Source organism: Triturus cristatus, chromosome 5_1 (genome assembly GCF_964204655.1).
Source record: "Triturus cristatus chromosome 5_1, aTriCri1.1, whole genome shotgun sequence".
Classification (NCBI taxonomy): Eukaryota; Metazoa; Chordata; class Amphibia; order Caudata; family Salamandridae; genus Triturus; species Triturus cristatus.
The window spans coordinates 179,734,929-179,762,083 of NC_140587.1; the positions used below are offsets into that span (position 1 = coordinate 179,734,929).

Genomic DNA, 27,155 nt, shown 5'->3' on the forward strand with positions numbered 1-27,155 from the left:
TGTTTCTTTTCAAAGTCGGATACATAGATATTTGCTATATCTGGTGCATAAACAGCACCCATTGCAACTCCCTTGAGTTGTTGAAAGAAAGATTTTTCAAAGAGGAAAAAATGTTCGCATAGGGATATCCTGATGCATTCCATGATGAATTCTGTTGGGACCACATGTGGTCTAGGTCTATTTTCCAGTAAACTCTCGATAATCTCTAGCACTTCTGTTTGCGGGATGCTCAGCGCCAAAGAGGCATCCTTCTTAATTAACAAATCTCCCACAGTACCGGTAATATATATCTTACCGAAAATACACAAGAATGTTGATATGCCTCCCGGGAGACCGATAGTCTCCGGTTGCAACTCCATTTTGAAACCTTTGGCTCAGTATGCAGACTTTTTCATCCGTCCCTTTGCTACAGAAACTCCTACCTACATTAGAGACACCACAGCAGTTATCAATGTAGTCGATAATCATGCTTTTGACCCTCTCTCAGAACTCCTAGTCTCTATGGACATAGAGAGTTTATACACGAACATCCCGCAAACAGAAGTGCTAGAGATTATCGAGAGTTTACTGGAAAATAGACCTAGACCACATGTGGTCCCAACAGAATTCATCATGGAATGCATCAGGATATCCCTATGCGAAAAAAGTTTCCTCTTTGAAAAATCTTTCTTTCAACAACTCAAGGGAGTTGCAATGGGTGCTGTTTATGCACCGGATATAGCAAATATCTATGTATCCGACTTTGAAAAGAAACATGTCCAAAATTCCACCAATCCGTACACAGCTAACATCTCATGCTGGTTACGGTACATAGATGACGTGTTCTTTATTTGGAAGGGCACTACAGAATTACTGCTTGAGTTCCATACCCGGATTAATTCTCAAAACCCCAATTTGAAATTTACAATTGAATACAACAACCAACAAATGAACTTTCTGGACATTTCAGTTAAAGTAGGTATAGATAACACACTATATACCACTTTATTTACGAAACCAACAGCCCGCAACACTCTTTTGAAATATGATAGCCACCACCCACAGTCACTCAAGGACGGCCTGCCTTTCGGTCAATTCCTCCGTCTTCGGAGAAATTGTTCCAGGAGGGATGACTACTTTTTGGAAGCTAAGAAGCTCAAAGAAAAATTACATAAACGTGGCTACCCCAACAAACTACTGAAAAAATCACTCAAAAGGGCTTGGTACAACGATCGGAATGTTTTGCTATAAGTTAAAGCCAAAAATAATGACCCCGAACTTGTCTGTGTCACCACATTTGGCACAGCCACCAACAAAATAAAAAAAATCGTGAAAAAACATTGGTCACTTTTGGCTGCATTACCTGAGTTTACCAAAGAACCATTGTTTTCATTCAAAAGAGGCACCAACCTCAAAGATCGGCTTGTGCATGCCTACAAAACACCAGACCAGAATATAGTCAATGACAAGCGACAGCTAGTACCAGTAATTGGTCACTATAAATGCGGCAACTGTGCAGCATGCCCAAGCACAAAGACTGTCAAATCGTTTGAATTCCATGGCGAGACTCACAAAGCCAAATCTTTCTCAAATTGTAATACCAGCAACGTGGTCTACTGTATACAATGCCCGTGTAGCTTGAAATATATAGGCAAGACTACACAAATGGTAAAAAAACGGATTTTACAACACCAATCCAGAATCAGATGCAAAGTGGAGAATGCACCACTAGTAGAGCACTATATTAAAATGAAACATACTGAGAAAGAAATGCTCTGGTGGGTTATCGAAGTGGTGAAACCCACGATAAGACAGACCAATGTGGATCACATACTGACCCTAAGGGAAAATCGTTGGATTTGTCGCACTGGCAACATCAAACATGGCCTGAACTCAGCCACTGAATGGCATTCTTTGGCCTGCTTAAGTCGTTGATGTGAGAAACGTACACCAACTGCATGGCTGATACTCAACTTACAAGCAGTGGACCGTTGTGTTCCCTCAATCTTAAGATGTCTTAATTAGATATGTTCCCTCAATCTTTAGATGTCTCAATTAGATATACACTGGTCCTTAGTGTCAAGTGAGGTTTTAAAACGCTTTTTCATATTTGTATTCCTAAGACCCCCATTGTTAGACCACACATTATATACATTATTGAACGTATAATTCTACCAGGGTTAGCTGGTCTCTCTCTTAAAATGATAATGTGAAGTCTTGTTCTTGCTTATACATTGTGCATTTTTTGATGTTCAAGTGACTAGGATGTTTACAACCAACATTTTGCTAATGCTCTAATGTAGGATTGGTAATGTTTTTCAAAATATCGTTTGTAATGTACAATATATAACCCATGAGACAGCAACATTGTCGCCTATATAAAAGACTTTCTGTTAACTTCCTTACTAGATCTAAGCATCTGTATTCAAGTAGAATGTATATAGGCAGGAAATTCAAAGCAACTTATCAGATATCGTTTTTCAATCGTTACTAATGTAATACACAACCTATGCAAGTTATACACGATCTCTGACAAACGTATAGGCTGGCAAATGCTTGTAAGTAAAGTTGATATATACCGATCATATCTTCTACTATGGAAACATACATTATGGTAAATGGCACTGTCAAAATGTCGATTAAATGGAAAGTATCTAGAATATTCGGAAGCTTCCCTCACTTGTTGGCGCATAATCAAAAGCGCAATCAACAATTACAGACTCTTACCCGAATGTCTTCCTATATCTTAAAACCACGATTTAATTCATTTCTCGTGTTTTTAACTCTATTGATACATGATTATCAACAATATAGCTCTGAAATCTAAAGCTGTGTTCTTAATCGAGACGATACAGCAATAACGTTGCAGTAACAACATACGAAACCATTATATAGAGGGCACTCCAAGATGGCCGCTCCATTTCAACGCCATAGTCATCGATGCGCTTCTGGCATCAGCTGTAATCACTCTCCCGTCTTAGCCAGGGTCAGCCTTTATAAGCACACGATGGCGGCGAGTAAAGTTAGGCTCCTTTGACTCGGACGGACCCCCTCTTTCGTACTTTGATACAGACGTCAGAAATGTAAGTAGAATTTGGCCCACGCGCTTTCTACAAGTTTCCTTTATCCGGATTAACTGTTGTAACTGCACGAGCTAAATTAACTCTATGACCCCCGAGTTGGTCTGTTTGATTGCTAGGACTAGCCAGAACACTTTCAACCGAGGTTGCCTTAAAATAATTGATTGACGCTTTATTTCAGTCTCGGAAATGTCCACTCCGTTTTTGAGATAACCGAGTATGTAGTGATGACTCTAACATCGATGGTCCAAGTTACACTAAGACCAGCAATAGACTCAGATTAATGCTCAGAATGCGGTAATAACATTGTCTCTCTGGGCTTTAAACTGCCAATGTAAACCCACGTGTTATAGATTCACATTGGATTTAGTTAGCATTTCCTACAACAATAAATACAGCTACCATAACGGTGTACAACACTATGTATGGTTAGATACTAGAGGCATAATAAGTGAACCATGACCGCAATTCAAATTCAGACTTTTTTGACAAACAGCGCAGCTATGATTAGATTAATAAATGTAGAGGATAGTCATTGTATAACACTTCCTTTTCGCTTTATTACACAGCTGCGTAACTACAGGAGGATTAACTCCCACTCAAAAACATATTGACAGTCGAAATTTTCAAAGACTACCCGGTAGGATACAAATTTATCTAGTTTCTTTGCAATTATAATGAAACATTGTAAGCAAATACTAAGTTTTTATCTTCCTCTATTGCAGTACCACTGAAAATATTTTCACGATTTTAATTAAAGTTTCGTGAGAATATTAAAAAGATTCAGAAAGTAAGCACATTCCATTTCTTTTATGAAATTGTTCGTTCCAAAATGTAACCCTTTACTATAAATTAATGATAACTGCTTTGCCAACAAAAGTTGTTGGACACAGTTTGGGTTTGCTAGACAATAACATTTATAGTTCCATCTCTCACACACGGGTTGGATTTTATGTTTTAGATTATGTACTTAAGTCTGACAGCACAAAGTATGTTTACATGGTTGTAACTGTTTGTATTATGTTCATTTAGGAGTCTTGTTTATGCAATTATTGTCCTGAAGATGGTCTGACGGATCGACACCTCCCAAGACCGAAACGTCGACTATACCATCTACTTCCAGTATATTTGTTATGCACAGTAGACTATCTGCTCAACAATGAGTTTTGTCCCTGTTCAAACCAAGTTGGAATAGATGTTTTTTTGATGAAATGTGGATTTAATATTGCTCCCTGCTTTCATGAAATATTGCTCAAACTTGTGTTTCCATCTGTACTCCTTTTTATCCTTGATGAATATATAAAGATCATTGTGTTTCAATCACAGAAAAAATCCCCGTGTGTGTTGTTGTCAATGACTGATGATCAGATAAGTCGATTGATTTCACTGTGGTGTTAATTCATTTCAATACATCTATAGATTAAGTTCTTTGAAACTTTCAAATTATTTTTACATTCCAAATAAAATCCCTTGTTGGCAAGTCTTCCCACTTTATGGCACCCTGGCAGTAAAAACTGATTTAACGCCCAATCGTCCACCCCAAACTGATATACTGTTTTGCCCCACCCAGGGCGCCCTGTCCGGTTACTGCCCTGGCAAACGCACCGCAAGGCCAGCTGAAGGAAGAGTAAAACAGCTCAGACCTAAAACTGTTCGCGGCGACACATACATATATACGGCCAATGTTGCGCGAGAGTGAGTTAAGCCTACACCCACGCTGAAAACAGCAAGGGGTGGATCACCCTGGCCTACTTGGGTGCATACCCATCCGGCCCCAACTATTGCCTCAGAGAAGTAAGGGCATGCCACCAGCCCCGCAGCATTTTGCAAAGTTCCTTTAACTTTCCATCCGGACTGAATGTGCCAAGTTATCCAGGGGGGGAACATTTTACAGAGTAATGTAGCCACCCAACTAATGGCAGATGAATTGTCGACTTCTGAAGGATGAGTTGCTGAGTGTACCTACCAGGTTCTGAACCTACTACCACGATCCCCCTACAGGATCAGTATGCTCACCTTATCTGTGCATATACCCTTCCCTCGTGGGATGTGGCCTAAGTTGTACATAAACTGGGGAATGCAACGCAACCAATAAAGAAGACGGGTAGCTGGCATACTTCCCAATTTGCAACAATCCGCAATAGAAAGCACACTGCAGAAAAACAGATCCCTTGCAATCAAGATGGTACCCCGGTCCCACCGTGCTGTATGTCTTGTGCACATTACTGACTGTTAAGAGTTGGGCCCCAAGTAATACTGATTTCTTAGAATTGACTGTGTAATCCACCGCTTCAGATGAATATGCCCCGTTGCACAGCCATGTAGGGGGTATGAGAAACCATACCCGACCTGCTTACGAGGTTAAGTGGAGCACTACCCCTGATCGGTCTTAGTGACTGAAAACAGTAATCATTCTTGTTCAGCCAACACGAGAAACACTGCCCCCAGGTGGCCTTCACACTTATGGCACCCTAGCAGTACAAAATAGTTTAGCACCCTCACTCCCACAAACTGATGGGCACCCCGTCCCGTTCCAGCCAGGGCGGACGCACCGCCACGCAAACTGAAGGCAGTGCAAGACAAGTTCACAGCGACCACAGCCCAAAAACATCCAATGTTGCGCTAAAACAGAATCAGCATTAGCCAGCGCTACACCACACAAGAGACACGCGCCAGCCGGATCGGCAATCCCAACACAAAGACGTCTCACATGTCACTGTTCGTTCTCGACCCTTGATCTGTGGAACACGACCAAGGTGAGGCAATGCTGGAGCTCCCTCCCGCTGTCAAAGGCGATCCAAGAAAAACACCTGTGCCTGGCCACCGGATGGCACGAAATCAAGCCGCTCGCAAACCTGAGGGCAGCACCAGCCGAGGGGACGCGCAGCACACAGTGGTCAAATTGTAAACTTCAAGAGCCAGGGCTCTCGTCAAGCGGACACGTCAGCGTGCACCATCTAAAGCCCCCCGCGAGCGCCGCCAATGACAGCAACAATATAACTACTAACCATCGCACTCCTACCATCATAACAATTCCTACCATACCAGACACCAAAGCCTAGAAATTGGCTTGGGTGGCATGCACTAGTGGTCGTCAAAGTATATTACACCAATAAACAGCTGTTGTGCTCATGTCCAAACCTGGCAGACAGGGACACAACGCGGCAGACCATCCGAGGCCCCGGGGCCAAGAATTAAGTACTGGTGCTGCGCATCGTAAACCACCGTCCCAAATCAGGCACTGGATGCACACCCCCTCTGTTCCCGTCACCAAGCGCCTCACTATCATTTCTCTTAGAAGTGTATGCACCTAAAACAGGCCTGGCGTATCCCCACTGTGAATAGAGCACACTGTGTAACAAAGCCCCTCCGATACGAGTTTGGGGTACCGGTCTAAATTCAGAAAGGGAACGTGCTAAGAGACGGTCTCAGCCAGGCAGTATGACCATCCACGTCAGAGATGCCCTCGAGACGTCTGACTTTTCGCCTCAGTGCACAACAGTCCATTAGCAAGGAAGAGGCTAGGAAGATGCTGGACACAACACACTACTCTCATCTTTTCCTTTTTGGAATCCTCCCCATGGCCGCCTAAGGCCACAGTGGTCGCCATTAGACAGTCATAGCAAGGCAGTTCTGAGATTCAAACTAGAAGTAGTGTGTACTGGAGCCTCCCGACTGTGTACAGAAAGAAAACTGTGGCTGAAAGTTCAATCGAATGTTGAAATACTCTAGAAACAGGTCCCAACGCGTGTGCATGGACTTCATGCAAGCGCACTTTTCCTATAAGAATCCCAAAAATCATCAAAACCAATTATCTGCTATAGAAAAATATCACAATGAGCAAGATAGAGTAACGCGGGAAAGCGCCTGGGAACGGCAAGGTGAAACGCCTGCTAACCGGAAGGAGAGAGTCAGCTCACCTGAGACAGCCTGGCTGCAGGAGAAAGTCAGCTCACCTGAGTCGGACAGGCGCAAGCAGAGGGTGGAGCGGCGGCCGCAGCTGGAGACGGTTGGCTGCAGCGGCGGGAGTCAGAGCTGCTGCCGGAGCGTTTGCCGGAGTGGAGGTGCTCCTTGCTGCTGGAGAGGCGGGGAGCATAGTGGTGACATTGTGGGAGTATGACCGTCGGAGCCAGGTCTGTGAGTCGAGGTGCCGGTGAGTGACCGACGCCATCAGACAGTGCGTGAAAGTACACCCGCGGGAGCACTGAGCGGGAGCAAGCAGCAAATAGCAAAATAGCAAACCGGTATTGAGAGGAGAAGGGGCTGAAGCGCAATTGCTGAGGTCGGCAAGGTTGACTGATTGACTGAATGATAAACTGAGGAAATTAGTTGCGGGTCAAGTACTATCTTTGGCTGAGTATTATATATTGTTCCTGCCGTTTTGTAAAATTTGCCCACAGTTTTTGGATACACTGCTCTGTTGCCCTGTTGCTCTGTTGCCTTTCGCGCTTTGAGCAGGAGGTGATTCCTGTTGGCTGGTCCCCCCTGCTGCCGCTTACTGTGTTATTTTGCGGACACTGTGCAGGGGGACTACAGCCTCCAGAAGCCACTGCCGGACATCCCCGCCCACCCACGCCCTCTTCCTCGCCTGGAGACGCACAAAACTCCACCTCCTCCACATCACGGGGGCACGTGCGGGAGGCGCCGGGCCTATAAAACAGTGGGCTCTGTCATGTTCGGGACTTATTGGTTTGTTAAATATATTTGTAGTTATATTTGTTCCGGTTGTTATTGTACTGACCTACTGCAAATTTTTGTTGTATCTTCTGGTTCACTGGCATGTCATATTCTATGAGGAAAGGGAAAGGGTCTATTTCAAGGACCATGGACCAGTTTTTTACAAGGGCTGCGGTCGTGTTGGAACGAGAGATAGCGTTAACCGAGAAGAGACTGTCGTTAGATCCCATCTTCTCCAAGCGTTACCCCTGAGCAGTTGGTCACCAATTCACCCCACGATGGTACCAGGCAGGTTATTTGCCGAGATTTGGAGGCTACTGATGTATCTTACGCTTGTTCTACAGTAGCTCCTATGATCTCGAATTTATTACCGGGGAAAGCTCCACAAAAGCTACTGTTTTACCTTCCAAATGCGGGAAAAGAAAGAGAGGGGGTGGGGCTCAAAAGGGCAGATGTTCCAAAATAATTAAAACCACTACATCTGGAGGGGCCTCAGTTATAGTGCCTCATTTGGTAATTGAGAATACTCTGCCCAATCCTGAAGTCTTAGGGAAACAGACTACAGAGCTGCCTAAGCGCTGGCCGTTGGAAGCAGAGCACACTGATAGCTTCTTTGAACAGATAGAGCATCTGATGAAGTCGGTAATGCTCCCCCTATTTGAAAGAATTTAACTAATCCTTGAAAAATTGGGGAAATTGGAAAAAATAGCTATGGCGAATACTATTGTATTAGAAAAGGGAGTGGGTTGCACTATAGTCCCTAATTGTGCATCAGAAGGAGGACCAGCGTTGGAGTCGGATGGTATTCTTGCTGGCAGCTCCAATAATATCCCACCCCAAAACCCCATGCAAAACCCTATGCATCTAAGACATCATGATAGTAGGGTCATTACAGGGATAATTAAGAATATTCACCATAATAGCACGATAGTCGACTTGTCAGGGTGGGAGGGAAGGAAGGAGCCTGAACAAGCCAAATTGGCAGTAGAGGTTATCCCTAAGGAGAAGGAGGTTGTAACAACTGATGTTAGGAAAAGGATTCATCCCTGTATCGATCTCCCCCCTGATTCAGTGCCATACACTGTGATTTTGGCAGGGGTACCAGAGATCGAAGAGGAGAAACTGGAAAACCACAGGGAGCTGAAAAATAAAGTCATTTTTTGGCTTAGTAACAATAGACCACTCCCTGGCCACATTAATGGTGAAATACTTCATGTAAGGAGGGCGAGCTGGTTGGGTAGTAGATGTAAGGACAAGGCAGGGGATTGTATTATTGTAAATTTTAGAGATCCCAGAGCAGTACGGTTTATCTGTGAAGGAAGGGTCTCTAGAGGAGGGGGTGGGATCCAATCGCTTGCTCTAAGTCATTTCTATCCTCGATCATCTTCAGGTACCCCTTTGTTTACATGGAATAGGTTTGAAACACCCTATAGACATTCTAATCTTGCTTTTAGGGTAGAGAGTCACCTCCCTCGGGCCCACCATTTTGATACCTTATTCAATCACCCTATTTCTACCTCTAACCAATTTGCCCCTTTGAACACCTTAGAGGAAAACGATTGACATGGGGATGGAAAGGATCTGGATAGGTTATCGTTATATGGGTGCCAGTTCCAAACCTCTGGGGTAAATGGTTGTTGTTCCGTACCACCGCCTCATGATTCCCTCCCGCTCCAGTCCTCTCCTCCTATTATCAATAATGTTGTGATGGGGAGTACTGTTTCTTGCAATAGGGTGGATAGTCAGGTGACTACCCCCAGCCCCGTTATTCCTTCTGCAAAGGTAGTGTCATGGAATATTGCGGGCTGGAATCCAAATTACATTTACCAGACTGGGCTAGTTTTATCGATGAGACTGATATTTGGTCCTTTCAGGAAACGTGGGCAATAGCTCCACTTTTTCGCTCAGGTTACTTGAACTTTTTCAAACCAGCAGCTAAGGGTATCAGGGGTAGACCTGTGGGCGGTTTGTCGATCTGGGTACGCCAACGTGAGGGTGTGTCAGTGGTGGAGATTCCGATAGATAGCCCAGACATTATGGCTATTAGGGTCCGCTCCACTAAGGGGTTTAACATCACTATTATTAATATCTACTTAAGGGGGCTCCCAGGCGGGAGATGTTCTCCAACAGCCCTAATATTAGAGGATTTCTTAGGAACCATATCTAAAAAAGTAAATAGGGTTGTTGTTGGGGACTTCAACACCTGTTTTGAGCCTCTTGGAGTGGATGATGGGAAGCTTACAGATGTCGAGGACTCTATGTGGGGCATACCTCAGTTGGAGCCGATACCCATTAAAAAATGGACGCAAGCGGCTTTGTTTATTAAGGGCTTGTGTCTTGATAAGGGTATGCGGGCTGTTAATGGCAGGTCGAAGTCTGATAGAACCGGGGTAGCGACCTTTGACAATGGTAGATCTGGGTCCCGTATTGATTATATACTGGTTAATGTGGAGTTGTGGTCGTCGATTGACGATATGGTGGTTGTATGTAGACCAGAAAGCGACCATAACCCCCTAGTTTTGTCCTTGTTTGATAAGAGTTTTGTTGATACTGTTATGGTTGACGTCCCTACTGTTCAGGCAAAAGTAATTTTAACTAATGATGAAAGAAGGGTACGCTGGCCTAAAATAGTTATTAATGAGGGTTTTATGTCCATGATTAGGATTATGCTTATTAATACATTAGACAAACTCAATAGTTTTGAGTCCCAGTTTGTGATTAATGAAAAATTTCCCGGTATTCATATTGGGTTATTCTCAGAGCTTAAATCCTTCTTTGTTAAGAGTTTACCCCATAACTCTAAAAATAAAGAGTTGAGATCCCGATCCTGGTTCGATAATGGTTGTAGACAGGCACAAAGAGCCTTGCTTGTAGCCATTAAATCTAGATTACCAGATGTTATTCGTAGCTGTAGGGCTATTTGCAAATTTTCCCAATTATCAGCTAAAAGGAATTGGGACGAGGATCGCTGGAAGGGGTTACTACAGGCGTGCGACGGGCGGAACATGACTGAATTTTGGTATCGCCTTAAGTGGGGTAACCACCTACATGATATGGTATCTACCACCCACGTGGAGCCACAGCAGTGGGTTTCGTATTTTGAAAACCAGTTCAAACTTAAGAGTAGGACCACAGGTGTGACTGTCTCTTATGTGTGAGGAACCCTTGGTATTTGTTCCTTGTGAGGTGAAGTCCATTTTAAAGGCTATTCCGTGCGGCAAAGCACCGGTGCCCGATTGTATCCCTGCAGACCTATTTAAACATGAGCAAGACCTAGGGGTCCCATATCTGACCATGCTAGCCAATGCCCTCGCTAATGGAGCATCAGTTCCCGATTCTTGGTTAGGGGCAGAGATATTTCCAATCTATAAGAAGGGCGATCGCTCTGCCCCGGCCAATTATCGTCCAATTAGCCGTATAGATGCGGTACAAAAGATTGTTGCGCGCCTACTTCTGGGTCGTATACAGGGCTGGATGGCCGATTTCGACATATTAACACCACTCCAGGCGGGTTTTCGGTCGCATATTGGAACCCTAGACCAAGCGTTTAGGGTTATGCTCCTGTATTGGAAAGAGGTTTTCCTTGGGGGTGGCATGCTTTTTGCTGCCTTTGTGGACCTAAGGTCCGCATTTGATCTTGTTCCAAGGACTAAGTTGTGGGTTGTTTTATTGGGGATGGGCATGCCTAAAGAGCTGGTGGCTCTTCTTATTAAATTGCATGAACATACATATGCTAAAGTTCGATGGGGTAAACCCGGGGAGGTGACGGATAGGTTTGAGGTTTCTAAAGGCTGTGTTTTGGCTCCCACCTTGTTTTCCCTGTTCATTAACAGGGTTATGAACTATTTTACTGATTTCCCCACTGATGCACCTTCCCTTGCTGGCAAGAAAGTCCCCTTGCTAATGTTCGCGGACGATACGCTCTTAATTTCTAAGACGAGACAGGGGTTACAGCTTGCACTGTTTCGCTTTGAGCTTTTCTGCCGCGATCATGAGCTGGAAGTTAACGTAGGGAAGACAAAATTTATGGTCCTCCGTGGTCCAAGATCAGTTAAATCAAGGGTTAAAATGGGTGGGGTTATTCTTGACAAGACAGCTGTTTTTACTTATTTGGGAGTCACATTTAGTGAAAATTTGAGTTGGAAACCCCAGATAGACGTCCTTACCCTTAAGCATGCCCAACTTGGCGGAGCTCTGCTGATGGAACACAGAAATTCGCTAACAAAACTGATTAAAATCTATGGTTCCAAAATTCTTCCAGCCATTATGTATGGGGCGGAGTTGTGGGGCTTTAGTGATATGTCCAAACTTAAGGTTGCACAGAACAAATTTCTTAGGTCAGCAATAGGGTTACTGCAATCAACTCCTCGTATTCCCCTATTGTATGACCTAGGCTGTAACCTGGTGGAGGACATGGTACGGTATAGACCACTTGCGTTTTGGCGGCGCCTGTGGACGACACCGGAGCTGTCTATGTATGCTGAGGCCCTCTTGGAAGTAACAGGGCTACGGGGTTCGTCGGGGATTCCTTGGTTATCAGCAGTAAAAGCTTCCCTGATCGATATGGGGCTGGGGTTCTTATGGATTGATCCTGTTACCGCTGTTTTCCCCTCAAAGAAGCTTTTTAAAGAAATCTATTGGTGTAAAATTAAGGAAAAGAGATTAGCAGCTGCTCTGGGTGGCCCCATGACAGTATTATTTCTTGTCATCAAGGATGTTCCCACTTATGATGAATATTGGGACATCATAACAAAGCCATCTGATCGCAAATTGTATCATCAGTTAAGAGTTGGCTCCCTCCCTCTTCGTGGGGTAACGAGTTCATGGAATCTATGTGGCAGTGATAAATGTCCCTTTTGTGTGGAGGAGGTAGAAACTGCTGATCACTTCATTTTTTGTTGTCCAATGTACACTCAACCTAGATGTGTATGGCTAAAGCCTGTATGCCGTTCACTGGGCACAAGATCAGCACAGGTTGCCAGTCGAATCCTAAAATCTGACACCACTAAGTATATTGTCATTGGGGTATCTAAATTTGTTAGTTGGGCTTGGTCAATTCGGACCCGGAATTTGAGTCTATAATTCAGTAGTACACATAATGTTGCAGGTGGTTTAGCATATTGTTAATTATATTATGAAATTTTTTCTTGTTTTTTAATAACTTTTTATTTTGTTTTAGTATGTATTTATTTATGGATTTTATGGACTATACTAGGTCAATTTATTATGGATTGTGTTTTATATGTACAGCATGTCTTTTATGATGTAAATCGAAATAAAGACCTCGTGACTGAGTACTCCTGAGTCATTGAACTGACGAGCTCGTGGATGAAGCACCCGCATGCCTGTGAGAGGTACCTGATCTGAGAAAGATGTTGGCAGCCTACTCAGCAAACCCCAAATTTCAAAGACTGTACTCTCTAATGATGACGATTAAAGTACCACAAACGCGTGTCTAGAGATCAGCACTATCTGCGCCAACTGTGGCAAAACACTCGAACACTCTTGAAGCAAGCAAGTAACCAAAACTGCATTTACCACAATGCCAGGGGCGAACCTTGCTGGGAGGTGAAGCGGTGTGCTCCCTCCACTGTTCCTGTTCCAATAGGTCTCCCGCGAGTCATTGAGCTGACGAGCTCATGGATGAAGCCCCCGCATGCCTGTGAGAGGTACCTGACCTGAGAAAGATGTTGGCAGCCTACTTAGCAAACTCCACATTTGAAAGACTGTAATCTCTACTGATGACGGTTAAAGAACCAGAACCACGTGTCTAGAGATCAGCACTCTCTGCGCCAACTGTGGCGAAACACTCGAACACTCTTGAAGCAAGCAAGTAACAAATTGCATTTACCACAATGCCAGGGGCGAACGTTGCTGGGAGGTGAAGCGGTGTGCTCCCATCCCTGTTCCTGTTTAATAGTACTCCTGTGAGTCATTGAGCTGACGAGCTTGTGGATGAAGCACCCACATGCCTGTGAGAGGTACCTGACCTGAGAAAGATGTTGGCAGCCTACTCAGCAAACCCCACATTTGAAAAACATTAATCTCTACTGATGACGGTTATAGAACCAGAAACATGTGTCTAGAGATCAGCACTATCTGCGCCAAGTGTGACGAAACACTCGAACACACTTGAAGCAAGCAAGTAACTGAAACTGCATTTACCACAATGTCAGGGGCGAACGTTGCTGGGAGGTGAAGCAGTGTGCTCCCATCCCTGTTCCTGTTTAATAGTACTTCCGTGAGTCATTGAGCTGACAAGCTCGTGGATGGAGTCATTTTGGGAGGGGACATTGTTCTCAAGCACAGGCATGAACTGTTTAGTAGTTATTGGAAAAAACTGACAAAGTTGGGAGCAGAGCTCTGGATCCACATCGGAAGGAGCAGAAAGAAAGTAACTGACATCAGTGCACAGAGGTGGCCCTTACATACGACTCTGCTGGGGCAGTGAGGAGTCAGAGTGTTACTGCATGGCGCCACCTAGTGGTGTGTGGGAGCACAGCTATGAAGAAATGTTTTCGAGGTCCTGTCTGGCGATTGGGGAGTATTCTTTGGTGAGGAATCTGCAATTATAATTACCCATCAGAAAAGGTGCTATGCTATTTTTGCAGGTCCCTGGGTTTTGTTGTACCCATGGTGGAGTGGGACTGTAGGAAACCTGCCTTTTCTGCGAGGTCACCCCAGATTTGTATCACGTCCCTTCACTGAGCATGAGTTTTCAGCTTTTCACCTCTTGCCTTCTTCTGCTTCAGTCTTCTCTACCCTGTCTGCATGGATTGCTGTCTCATCACGTCCCTTCACTGAGCATGAGTTTTCAGCTTTTCACCTCTTGGCTTCTTCTGCTTCAGTCTGCTTTACCCTTCACTTTTGCACATCCTGATATCCATTGGCAGTACTATTGCCATGTCTATGTGTTCGTTTGGGTGCTACAGGCGACACCCCTGTATGTTTGATTGTTCTATCATCATTAGTCTTTATTCGATTTTAAAACATAAATCATAAAAGACACAAACATAAATCCAGACATCACATATAAAATCCATTAAAACTTTGGAAACCATGAATAAATACGTTAAAAAATTTTTTTAAAAAAGCATTAAACAAGTCAATATAACAACAAAGCTACTAATACATGATTAATAAACCCCCATCAACTACAGGATTATGAAGAATCAGTAGGCGTAATTTCAGACTGTGTTGCAACAATTTGGGCTAGATGGAGGGGGTGTTTCTGGTGTTTACCACAGGCTTGCGCCCTTAGGGTCCATGCCCAACCCAAAAATTTGGCTATAGGTATAGAGATGGTCGGCGAAGTGTTAGTGCATAAAATTCTTAAAGCAACAGCACTGCTCCTTGTGCCCAAGTTTCTACACAAAAGTTTCAGCCACACTCGTCTGGGAGTGACTAGTACTGGGCAAACAAACAGGAAGTGGGCAATAGATTCTGTCTGTAGCCCACAAGCAGGGCAGATTTCCTCTCGAGGACTAGACCACCTGCCTGTAAAAGATTTGAGTGGTAGGGAGCCTGCTCTCAACTGGAAATAGAGTTTCCTGTTTCTGGGTTTTGTAATCAGGTCCCAATATAACTCAAGGACGGGTGTGGTCTTCACCTCTAGGTAGCGACCAGCCATCGCATTGGGGTTTGCTCCACTCCATACCTGATGGTCAACTCGTTCCCAATAAATATCTTTTATAATTTTCTTAGAGGGAAACTGTGCAGTTGCAGGGTCACTCCATAACCCCGCCATACCCAAAACTGTCAAGGTCTGGCGTAGCTGCCTCAGCCAGTCAATCTTGTGGAAGACATCTAGATCTATGATATCCATAAGCCCTTTGGCATACAAGGAGAGCTCGGGAGTGGTCCATAACCTTCGCCAGTATAAAACCGGCCGAAGTCTGGCAATGTCCACGATGGCCTTCCTACCAAGCTCATACCTTACAGGAACCATAGGGGAGCTCTGGGGGAGTCCTGTTATACTACGGAGGAATGAATTTTCGGCTGAGGTTAAAGAAACCAGCCGGTTGAACCCCCATAGTTCTGCCCCGTATAAAACTGAACCTAAGGCCTTTGCCTCGTAGACTTTGAGCACAGGTTTTATGGGCCTAGTAAAAGATGTTTTGTGCTCTCTAATTAGTGTTCCCGAGATTTGCCTAAGCTTCAGGGCGGCCACCTCTATGTGCTTGTCCCATTTGTTACTAGTTGTTATATGTATGCCCAAATATACAAAGTTGGAGACCATTTCAATTGGTTGCCCATCCAAGAAGAACTTTCTCCCTCCAAAGCTCGAGTGCGGATTAAAAGCCATGAGTTTCGTCTTGGCCACGTTTACCTCCAAACCATGGCCAAGGCAAAAATCCTCAAAGACTAGTAGGGCTCTTTGTAAGCCACTTGGAGTTTTTGATACGATTAACGTATCATCCGCAAACATTAGTATCGGAGTAATAACTCCAGCAAGCTTCGGAGCATCAGTGGTAACACTAAGCATAGATTGGACTATCCCATTAATGTATAGGGAAAACAACGTAGGAGCCATGGTGCACCCCTGCCGCACACCCCGTTCGACCGGGAACTCTGCAGTGACCTCACCCGCCCCTCCCCACTGGATTTTAGCAAAATTATCCTCGTGGAGCCTCTTTATCAGGGTCAAAATTTGTACGGGGAGCCCTAATTTGTCAAGGACAGCCCACAACCGTTGGCGAGGCACAAGGTCAAAGGCAGCTCTCAAGTCCATAAAGGCTACATAGAGGCTGCCTTTCCCCAAAGTGACTACTTTCCAGTGGAGTTGCACGAAACGGAAAACCTGGTCCAATGTGCTAGTTGACTTGCGAAAACCAGCTTGAAAGGGAGATAGAATCATATTATCTTCAGCCCACACCAAAAGCTGGTTCAGTATCATCCTCCCTATGATCTTCTGAATCGTATCGATCAAGCTGATTGGTCTGTAATTCCCAGGGAGGGTTCTGTCACCCTTCTTAAACACGGGGATTATGACAGCCCCCCCCCCAGGATTTAGGAACTGGGGCACCTATAGCAATAGCATTTGCCAATAGAGCGATATATTTACTCCAGGACTTTTTGTTATGAAGGAAGAGATCAGCTGGAATCCCATCAAGTCCTGGAGCTCGTCCAGCTGCTACAGATCCCAAAGCCATTAGTGCATCTTCAGTACTGAAAGGACTGTTCTATCATTTCACTGAAGGTAATTCAATAACAGCACAAATATATAATGGCACGGTACAGTGCATTGCTGACATGGAAGAAAAGCATTTGCAATGCAATAGGTCTGACATTTGCAAGATTTTAAGCTGTTGGCATCGTAAATGACAATGCCTTTTATTTATGTTCGAAATACCTGCAATAATAAAAGGCATTGTCATTTACAATACCAATAGGACAACGTTTGTGCTGTTATTGAATTACCTTCAGTGAAATGATAGAACAATCAAACATACAGGGGTGTCGCCTGTAGCACCCAAACGAACACATAGACCTGGCAATAGTACTCCCAATGGATATCAGGATGTGCAAAAGTGAAGGGTAAAGAAGACTGAAGCAGAAGTAGCCAAGAGGTGAAAAGCTGAAAACTCATGCCCAGTGAAGGGACGTGATGAGACGGCGATCCATGAGACTGAAGCAGAAGAAGCCAAGAGGTGAAAAGCTGAAAACTCATGTGCAGTGAAGGGACGTGATGAGACGGCGATCCATGAGACTGAAGCAGAAGAAGCCAAGAGGTGAAAAGCTGAAAACTCATGCCCAGTGAAGGGACGTGATGAGACGGCGATCCATGCAGACAGGGTAGAGAAGACTGACGCAGAAGAAGCCAAGAGGTGAAAAGCTGAAAACTCATGCTCAGTGAAGGGACGTGATGAGACGGCGATCCATGCAGACAGGGTAGAGAAGACTGAAGCAGAAGAAGCCAAGAGGTGAAAAGCTGAAAACTCATGCTCAGTGAAGGGACGTGATGAGACGGCGATCCATGCAAACAGGGTAGAGAAGACTGACGCAGAAGAAGCCAAGAGGTGAAAAGCTGAAAACTCATGCTCAGTGAAGGGACGTGATGAGACGGCGATCCATGCAGACAGGGTAGAAGACTGAAGCAGAAGAAGCCAAGAGGTGAAAAGCTGAAAACTCATGCCCAGTGAAGGGACGTGATGAGACGGCGATCCATGCAGACAGGGTAGAGAAGACTGAAGCAGAAGAAGCCAAGAGGTGAAAAGCTGAAAACTCATGCTCAGTGAAGGGACGTGATGAGACGGCGATCCATGCAGACAGGGTAGAGAAGACTGAAGCAGAAGAAGCCAAGAGGTGAAAAGCTGAAAACTCATGCTAAGTGAAGGGACGTGATGAGACGGCGATCCATGCAGACAGGGTAGAAGACTGAAGCAGAAGAAGCCAAGAGGTGAAAAGCTGAAAACTCATGCCCAGTGAAGGGACGTGATGAGACGGCGATCCATGCAGACAGGGTAGAGAAGACCGAAGCAGAAGAAGCCAAGAGGTGAAAAGCTGAAAACTCATGCCCAGTGAAGGGACGTGATGGGACGGCGATCCATGAGACTGAAGCAGAAGAAGCCAAGAGGTGAAAAGCTGAAAACTCATGCCCAGTGAAGGGACGTGATGAGACGGCGATCCATGCAGACAGGGTAGAGAAGACTGACGCAGAAGAAGCCAAGAGGTGAAAAGCTGAAAACTCATGCTCAGTGAAGGGACGTAATGAGACGGCGATCCATGCAGACAGGGTAGAGAAGACTGAAGCAGAAGAAGCCAAGAGGTGAAAAGCTGAAAACTCATGCTCAGTGAAGGGACGTGATGAGACGGCGATCCATGCAGACAGGGTAGAAGACTGAAGCAGAAGAAGCCAAGAGGTGAAAAGCTGAAAACTCATGCCCAGTGAAGGGACGTGATGAGACGGCGATCCAAGCAGACAGGGTAGAAGACTGAAGCAGAAGAAGCCAAGAGGTGAAAAGCTGAAAACTCATGCCCAGTGAAGGGACGTGATGAGACGGCGATCCATGCAGACAGGGTAGAGAAGACTGACGCAGAAGAAGCCAAGAGGTGAAAAGCTGAAAACTCATGCTCAGTGAAGGGAAGTGATGAGACGGCGATCCATGCAGACAGGGTAGAGAAGACTGACGCAGAAGAAGCCAAGAGGTGAAAAGCTGAAAACTCATGCTTAGTGAAGGGACGTGATGAGACGGCGATCCATGAGACTGAAGCAGAAGAAGCCAAGAGGTGAAAAGCTGAAAACTCATGCTCAGTGAAGGGACGTGATGAGACAGCGATCCATGCAGACAGGGTAGAAGACTGAAGCAGAAGAAGCCAAGAGGTGAAAAGCTGAAAACTCATGCCCAGCGAAGGGACGTGATGAGACGGCGATCCATGCAGACCGGGTAGAAGACTGAAGCAGAAGAAGCCAAGAGGTGAAAAGCTGAAAACTCATGCCCAGCGAAGGGACGTGATGAGACGGCGATCCATGCAGACAGGGTAGAAGACTGAAGCAGAAGAAGCCAAGAGGTGAAAAGCTGAAAACTCATGCCCAGCGAAGGGACATGATGAGACGGCGATCCATGCAGACAGGGTAGAAGACTGAAGCAGAAGAAGCCAAGAGGTGAAAAGCTGAAAACTCATGCCCAGCAAAGGGACGTGATGAGACGGCGATCCATGCAGACAGGGTAGAGAAGACTGAAGTAGAAGAAGCCAAGAGGTGAAAAGCTGAAAACTCATGCCCAGTGAAGGGACGTGATGAGACGGCGATCCATGCAGACAGGGTAGAAGACTGAAGCAGAAGAAGCCAAGAGGTGAAAAGCTGAAAACTCATGCTCAGTGAAGGGACATGATGAGACGGCGATCCATGCAGACAGGGTAGAGAAGACTGAAGCAGAAGAAGCCAAGAGGTGAAAAGCTGAAAACTCATGCTCAGTGAAGGGACGTGATGAGACGGCGATCCATGCAGACAGGGTAGAAGACTGAAGCAGAAGAAGCCAAGAGGTGAAAAGCTGAAAACTCATGCCCAGCGAAGGGACGTGATGAGACGGCGATCCATGCAGACAGGGTAGAAGACTGAAGCAGAAGAAGCCAAGAGTTGAAAAGCTGAAAACTCATGCCCAGCGAAGGGACGTGATGAGACGGCGATCCATGCAGACCGGGTAGAAGACTGAAGCAGAAGAAGCCAAGAGTTGAAAAGCTGAAAACTCATGCCCAGCGAAGGGACGTGATGAGACGGCGATCCATGCAGACCGGGTAGAAGACTGAAGCAGAAGAAGCCAAGAGTTGAAAAGCTGAAAACTCATGCCCAGCGAAGGGACGTGATGAGACGGCGATCCATGCAGACAGGGTAGAAGACTGAAGCAGAAGAAGCCAAGAGTTGAAAAGCTGAAAACTCATGCTCAGTGAAGGGACGTGATGAGACGGCGATCCATGCAGACAGGGTAGAGAAGACTGAAGCAGAAGAAGCCAAGAGGTGAAAAGCTGAAAACTCATGCTCAGTGAAGGGACGTGATGAGACGGCGATCCATGCAGACAGGGTAGAAGACTGAAGCAGAAGAAGCCAAGAGGTGAAAAGCTGAAAACTCATGCCCAGCAAAGGGACGTGATGAGACGGCGATCCATGCAGACAGGGTAGAAGACTGAAGCAGAAGAAGCCAAGAGGTGAAAAGCTGAAAACTCATGCCCAGCGAAGGGACGTGATGAGACGGCGATCCATGCAGACCGGGTAGAAGACTGAAGCAGAAGAAGCCAAGAGTTGAAAAGCTGAAAACTCATGCCCAGCAAAGGGACGTGATGAGACGGCGATCCATGCAGACAGGGTAGAAGACTGAAGCAGAAGAAGCCAAGAGTTGAAAAGCTGAAAACTCATGCTCAGTGAAGGGACGTGATGAGACGGCGATCCATGCAGACAGGGTAGAGAAGACTGAAGCAGAAGAAGCCAAGAGGTGAAAAGCTGAAAACTCATGCTCAGTGAAGGGACGTGATGAGACGGCGATCCATGCAGACAGGGTAGAAGACTGAAGCAGAAGAAGCCAAGAGGTGAAAAGCTGAAAACTCATGCCCAGCAAAGGGACGTGATGAGACGGCGATCCATGCAGACAGGGTAGAAGACTGAAGCAGAAGAAGCCAAGAGGTGAAAAGCTGAAAACTCATGCCCAGCGAAGGGACGTGATGAGACGGCGATCCATGCAGACAGGGTAGAAGACTGAAGCAGAAGAAGCCAAGAGATGAAAAGCTGAAAACTCATGCCCAGCGAAGGGACGTGATGAGACGGCGATCCATGCAGACCGGGTAGAAGACTGAAGCAGAAGAAGCCAAGAGTTGAAAAGCTGAAAACTCATGCCCAGCGAAGGGACGTGATGAGACGGCGATCCATGAGACTGAAGCAGAAGAAGCCAAGAGGTGAAAAGCTGAAAACTCATGCTCAGTGAAGGGACGTGATGAGACGGCGATCCATGCAGACCGGGTAGAAGTCTTTTTCATAATACAACAGTATCTCAGAAAAAGTAAAAACCGTCACTACCATTGCTCAAGAAAGACTACCACTTACAGAATGGCTCTGCAACAATATCTAACGACTTATAGCAACCACAGCACTTCCTCTGGAGTGATCTAAAGACAAAAAGTATCATAATGTATCTGAACCTCGTGTTTGAGCTTGTTAAAGCCACACTGTCTAAGAATGTCAACAGCAGCTGATCAGTATCCCTTACCCGTGAACAATGTTCAAAAGCGTGGAGTTGAACCCCAAATTTAAATTGCTGAGTGTAGTAACACTGAAATTCTTCCTTAACCTGTCGAACACCAATAGAAATGACGGGCGGAGCCGAGACACAGCTTCTAAAAGTATATTGATTCCAAGAAGCCCTCGCAGGGCCACTTTGCGTGGCCCTGAGTGGCTTCAGAAATCTAGAGTAAGCCAACGCAGCGCAAATCACGGCGTTGCCTTACTCTGTCCTGTGAAGGCGTTCCACAGGTGCAAGGGTGCCGGCAATTGGTACGAGGCTGTCAAAAGGGCCCCAACACAGCGGAAAAGGCAGGAATGTGCTGTATTGCCTTAAATACTCTGCATTCCTGCCCTTCCCCTGTCACTCAGTGGAACACAGCAAGGGGACTTTGCTGTGTTGCACTGTGGGACATTCTCGTAAATTGTCCCCTTCGTTTTAAACACAGTTTTTTTTTCACTGTACTATTAAGAAAGTTTTACAAAGTATATGCCATCTTGCTTAGCGGTTATCCCTCAGGTATTTCCTACTAACAACCCACATGACTGGAGGCATATGCGACTGTACACACAGTAGGCAGTAAAAGTGATGCAGCCCATGCACAGCAAAGATACAAGTTGTTTTATGACTAGATCAAATACCTTCTGTTTTATCCTTTTTTGACAACAGAAATAGTAGGAGGGACTAGTCAGTATTGTGCATTGATCAGCTTAGGAGATAATTTTAATCTTTAAGAGGTATGTTGGGCACTGGATTCTCCTTACCTCAGTAATTCAGCAGTTGCTTCTCAATAATGGGATGCTTTCATCAGACTTCTATCCTATGTTACTTCCAGGGTGTTAACATTTTACAATGGCCTTGGCTCTCCCAGCTTCTCCTTCTGCGGCTCCCTCCATTGTCTTAAAGGGCGTTGCACTCTGCTGGAAGGCTCAGTGTCAGGGTCTGATCTGTAACAGTCACTGGGGTCCAGAAATGGCTCATCCTTCACTTGCTGCTCTTCTCCAAACGATAGTGCTTAAGGACAGAACTGTACAGAAACACATGAAAAGAACGATGGACCTTCCTCCGATGAGATCTTTTTGCTTTAGACAAACGAAAATTATGGCCAAAACGACCTGACCAGGGAGGCTCACCTAGATGGTTCTTTGTTAGAATTAGCAGATACATTGTCTCACAGAAATATTGTGTCCAAAATACCATCTACAAAAATATTGTCACCTTGGATGTAGATTTTCTATTAGAACAGTGGAATGTTCAGAGCTCCATGAAAACCAATTGAGTGCTAGAGTGTGATAATGACTGGTATAGTTCTTCTGCTTCAACATGCCAATGTTGGTCTTATTGTTTCTCCCTTTTTAGGTCTCAGCTACAGACAGCTTTAGCTGTTTGTTGACAAACCTCTTGTTTCCAATTCATTACATTTACATAGAGGGATGTTTTGGTCAGGCACTTGGTCATAATTGGATCTTTTTGTTGTAAATCATATTTTCTTACTCCTAATTTGATGGGTGTCTTCCCTATTCTTGAGTTTGTCCCACCCACGAGCATTTATGTCTCTCACAATGTTCTGATTGGGTGATTTGTATCCTTCCCCTGCATACTTGAGAGGACTCTTCTTTTGTTCTCAGATGCTACCTGCTGCACTGCCCAGGTTATGTATTTTTTCCTTGCACTTTCGCTGTTTTTTCTTCTGCCACACACTTTCATTTGCTTACCCTCTCCTCTGTTTCCTGATGCTTCCCACTCCTCATGCTTTTTTTTTTTTATTGTTTTTGTTTTCTTTTTATTTACAAGGGCTTGGCAGCTTCAAAGTACTGTTGGGTCACTCACATCTTTTTTGGCCACTTCACACTCACAGGACTAACCAGGGCTCTAACTAGACTGTTCAGGAAATTTAAAAACGGCTGCCATTCTTTAGAAATCCCATTGCTATAAAAACAGTCATACGTGCACGTGTCTTCATCCATGTGTTCACACGTGCTCAAGGAAAAAGCACTGGCAAATCCAAGAGCAAGGTATGTTAGTCAAAATGTTAGAGTCAAGACTTGCCAATGCTTGTTCATTTAGATCTTTCTGCCCACAGTGTGAGAAATGTTATATTAGCTTTATATCCCTTTTGCCTTGGGCTCCACCTGTTGATAAAGGCCCTCTCTTTGGTTATAAGCCCTCGTCTACGGCTCCAACTGTAGTATAATGCTATTTCACGAATTCCAATGAGGCAATATTTTTTACAAATTCTATTTAGGACTCAATACTTCTTTACATAAAATATGTTGTACCATATCACATGGGGTTTGAAGGTCCAATAATTGCTCTAGTTTTAAACCCTACATCTCAAAATGCAGTTGTCCACCATATCCTAGATAAACTTCAGCCTAAATATAACCATTCACATCCTGCCCAAACCTAGTATACAGCGCTAGCAAATACAGCTATTAAATACAGCATCTAATCCTGGCGCATCCCCACACAAAAGAACTATGTACTTCCTTCCTAGTCTTGTACCGTCCCCAAAGTCAGCCATTCCCAACCCTGCCAGGCATGCTTCACTCCCAGCGACTGTAATTGACATGTTTTGTAGGCCTGAATTACCCACAAATACCGCTATTCGCTTCCCTCATAGGCTGGCAGCATTCAAATCCCTGTTCCCGGCCTTCATCGCCAGCTGCAGCCATTCACACCCACTTCCAGGCATGTATTACAGCTTATTCCTAGCAGTCAAGTCATCCCAAAACGTGCACTGCTTCCCCCGTAGAAACCCGTTTCAATATCAGCCATTAATGCTGCAGGTCTGAGCGCCGGCAGGACCCGCTTCCCTTAATGTCCAGCGGTATATCAAACACAAATACAAACAGGCACATCTAGTCTCTGCGTGTGTGACCCCCAACAAGATTCATTAGCACACCCAGGGCTTTTATCAGCTAGGCAAATAAAACCAGCCACGCCCAGCATGCGCACCCACCACATACAGCCATTCATAGCTAGGCCTGACCCACGCACACGCAGCCATTCATTCCATCCGACACCTGAACAACACCCACGGGTCCATCGCGTCCAAATCCATTTCATCCCATAATACTCACCTCCGCTCCAGCACCAGGATATCATCAGCTGCAACACCCAGATGTGGGCATTCACTTGAAGTCCCGCACGAGTCATGCCTGCAATTCCTCGAAACACAATATGCGCCTGCATTCGCCACACCCATGTAGCGGATCCATCACCCAGCTCCTCTCACGCCCCAAACATATATCTCCTTTCACATCCCGAACAGATCTGCGTCAACCCCGACTCTATGGAGCCCATCCGAGCTAGTGACGTCACACAACACATACAGTAGTAAACATAAGGCCTAACCGGCGTCACTCCAAATAGGGAGAAAAAAAACAAAAGATCGCTGCGCGGCTGCCTCCTCCTGACCAGGAAGCCAGCGAGTCAGCCCGAGTGGCCGCACTCACCAGGGAGCCCTTCGTGGCCCTGTGTGCCCAGGGCCCCGAGCCACTCATCGCCGGTCACAGCATGTAGATGATGTAAGACAGCAGCACCAGCCCGATGATGGAGAAAAACATCAAGATAAAAATGTCCAACATCTCGGAAGCGAGAGAAAAGGCACGGAGAGCAGACACGGTGACGGATGAGCGAAGAGCACCCGGGAGGCGGTGGGAGGAGGATGCAGGACGAAGAAGGGGGGGTGGGGTACCACGCGCATCAAGCAGAGAGGGGCTGCACGAGCCTGGGGCAGGTGACAGCGAGGAAGTGGACTGCACAGGGGCGTTGGTGCGGGGCCCCCAAGCTCCAGGGGGCCCCCTCAGCACAGTGATCGGGCGTTGAGCCGGAGAACTCCTAATTGAGTCAGCATGGAGGCATAGAATTATCCACATCGTTGTTTGTAAAAAGGGGGAACATTTAGGTCTTTTTCTGAAGTCAACTCCCTGCATTGAAAATACTTCAGCGCGCACCGGAAAATACAATACCAGATTACCATGGCGTTATCTGGAGGAGGAACATTAAGGCCCTTTACTACAGGCAACTGGCATACATGCCAACATTTCAGAATAGCAAAGTGGGAGATTTTTTAGGAAAAATCGGGGGAATGGGGGCGGGGCCTTGAATCAGGTTACTGTCAAGTATGGGCTTTGGAAGTGTGCTGTTGCAGGATCGGACATTGAAATGCACGTTTTTTTCTTACCTTTCAGATGCATGGAGAAAAATGAGAGGCAGAGAGAGGGTGATGCAAGTGTTGTGCACTGGCCGTGCATACACCAACCCCCCCCCCATTGTGTGTGGCAGCCCGGGCTGAGACAGCTTCCCGGGCACACACACAGCCGCCCCGAGTACTTCACAGGTCTTTAAAAGACCATTCGCTAGTTAATGAGGCTTTGTTGGTTTTTCACCCCATCTAGAGGCCCTGCATCGCCACTCTTGACTATTGCTGGAAGAATTGGCACGTTACACAATACTAAGCCCTGTCAGCTGAAACCCCGAGGAATCGGGTTTCTGGATGCTTGAATCGGGAGGCGGGAGACTAGCCTTGAAATCGGTAGTCTCCCGCCCGAATCGGGAGGGTTGGCATGTCTGAACTGGCCTCCTGACGAACGTCATGGGATCCTATAGGTGAGATCAAGATTAGACAAGTATTTGCAATCCAATAGGTATCACATTACTGAAAGTTTGACCTATTGGTGATGCAAATCATAATACAACGGTAATAGCTCAAACTTTCAGTAAAGCGAGACCTATCGCATTGCAAATGCTTGTTTGCGGTTTCTGCTTATTTCAGTCTACCTATCCACATACCAGCCTCCGTCAGGCATCTGCGTATGTTTGCTTCCAAACGTTAGACAGGGTCATCCTACATAGAGCTACCCTAGTTTGGGGGAAATGGTGGAGTGCTTTTGTGTTTAAAGTTATGCATAGTGTATTTCATTTCATTACCAAAAGGGGTAAGCGGTTGTCTTGACTGCGCCTGACAATGACTGACACTGACGAAGGAGTCACACAGCACAGCTTGGAACTTGTATCACTTGTAGAAAATTGTTATGCAAAGTGGAGAAATGTACGTTGAGACAGAGCAATAACAAAAGAGAGAAACAAAGGTGCATTAGCAAGAAACACAGAACGCTCGTGCCTTCGCTCTCACATACGATCCCCCCCATCCCCCACGTGGCCTTTTGAAAAAATGTCTGTGCACAAATATTTCGAGATTCAGTGTATTTTAGGGGGATTAAAGCCTCCCACTCTCTGGTTAAAAGTGTGCATGTTTGCTCTCCAGTAACCCCCCAACCAGTGCAATTCTATGAAATGTTGTCCACAGGATACTTCCAATATAGGACACGCATCATGACTGGAGGTGAGCACAGCAGAGCGGCCCCTGTTTACTACTCTCTACTCAGTTAGAAGCGCCCTCCTTGCTTTGCACAGGTGTCGCTCTCCTACCTCTGATCTCCTCTTCAATCTTCACCAACCCCAAGTACAATGGGGGTGCTTCTGTCAGGCCTTCCAGGACGTCCGATGAAATGCATCCCACTTACACACAGCCACGAGTCACGACCCCTGAGAGCAACACACTGCTGCGGCGAGGCTCCGTCTCTAAGGCCAGGCTACCCAGCTTAGGTTAGGCTACCTGTCTTAATCCAGAGTACCCCTCATAGGCCAGACTTCACCTCTTAGGTCAGAAAACGTGTTTTATTATTTTTAATTTTGTGTGCAG

The 27,155-nt window shown here is 45.7% G+C and overlaps 1 long non-coding RNA gene across 9 annotated transcripts in view; it reads right to left on the minus strand.

Annotated features, from left to right (window-relative positions):
- LOC146830599 (uncharacterized) overlaps positions 1-25,327 on the minus strand; it is an 86,598-nt gene extending 61,271 nt beyond the window's left edge. For 7 of the 9 annotated variants that reach the window (XR_014961452.1, XR_014961456.1, XR_014961457.1 and 4 more), the window contains exons 1-2: positions 24,904-25,315; positions 22,210-22,472 (exon numbers count right to left, since the gene is read on the minus strand). This is a non-coding gene — a long non-coding RNA (uncharacterized LOC146830599). Of the gene's footprint in view, positions 1-22,209; positions 22,473-24,903 lie in introns of all 9 variants that reach the window. The other 2 variants (XR_014961451.1, XR_014961453.1) reach the window with 1 other exon arrangement.
- Positions 25,328-27,155: the final 1,828 nt, after the last annotated feature.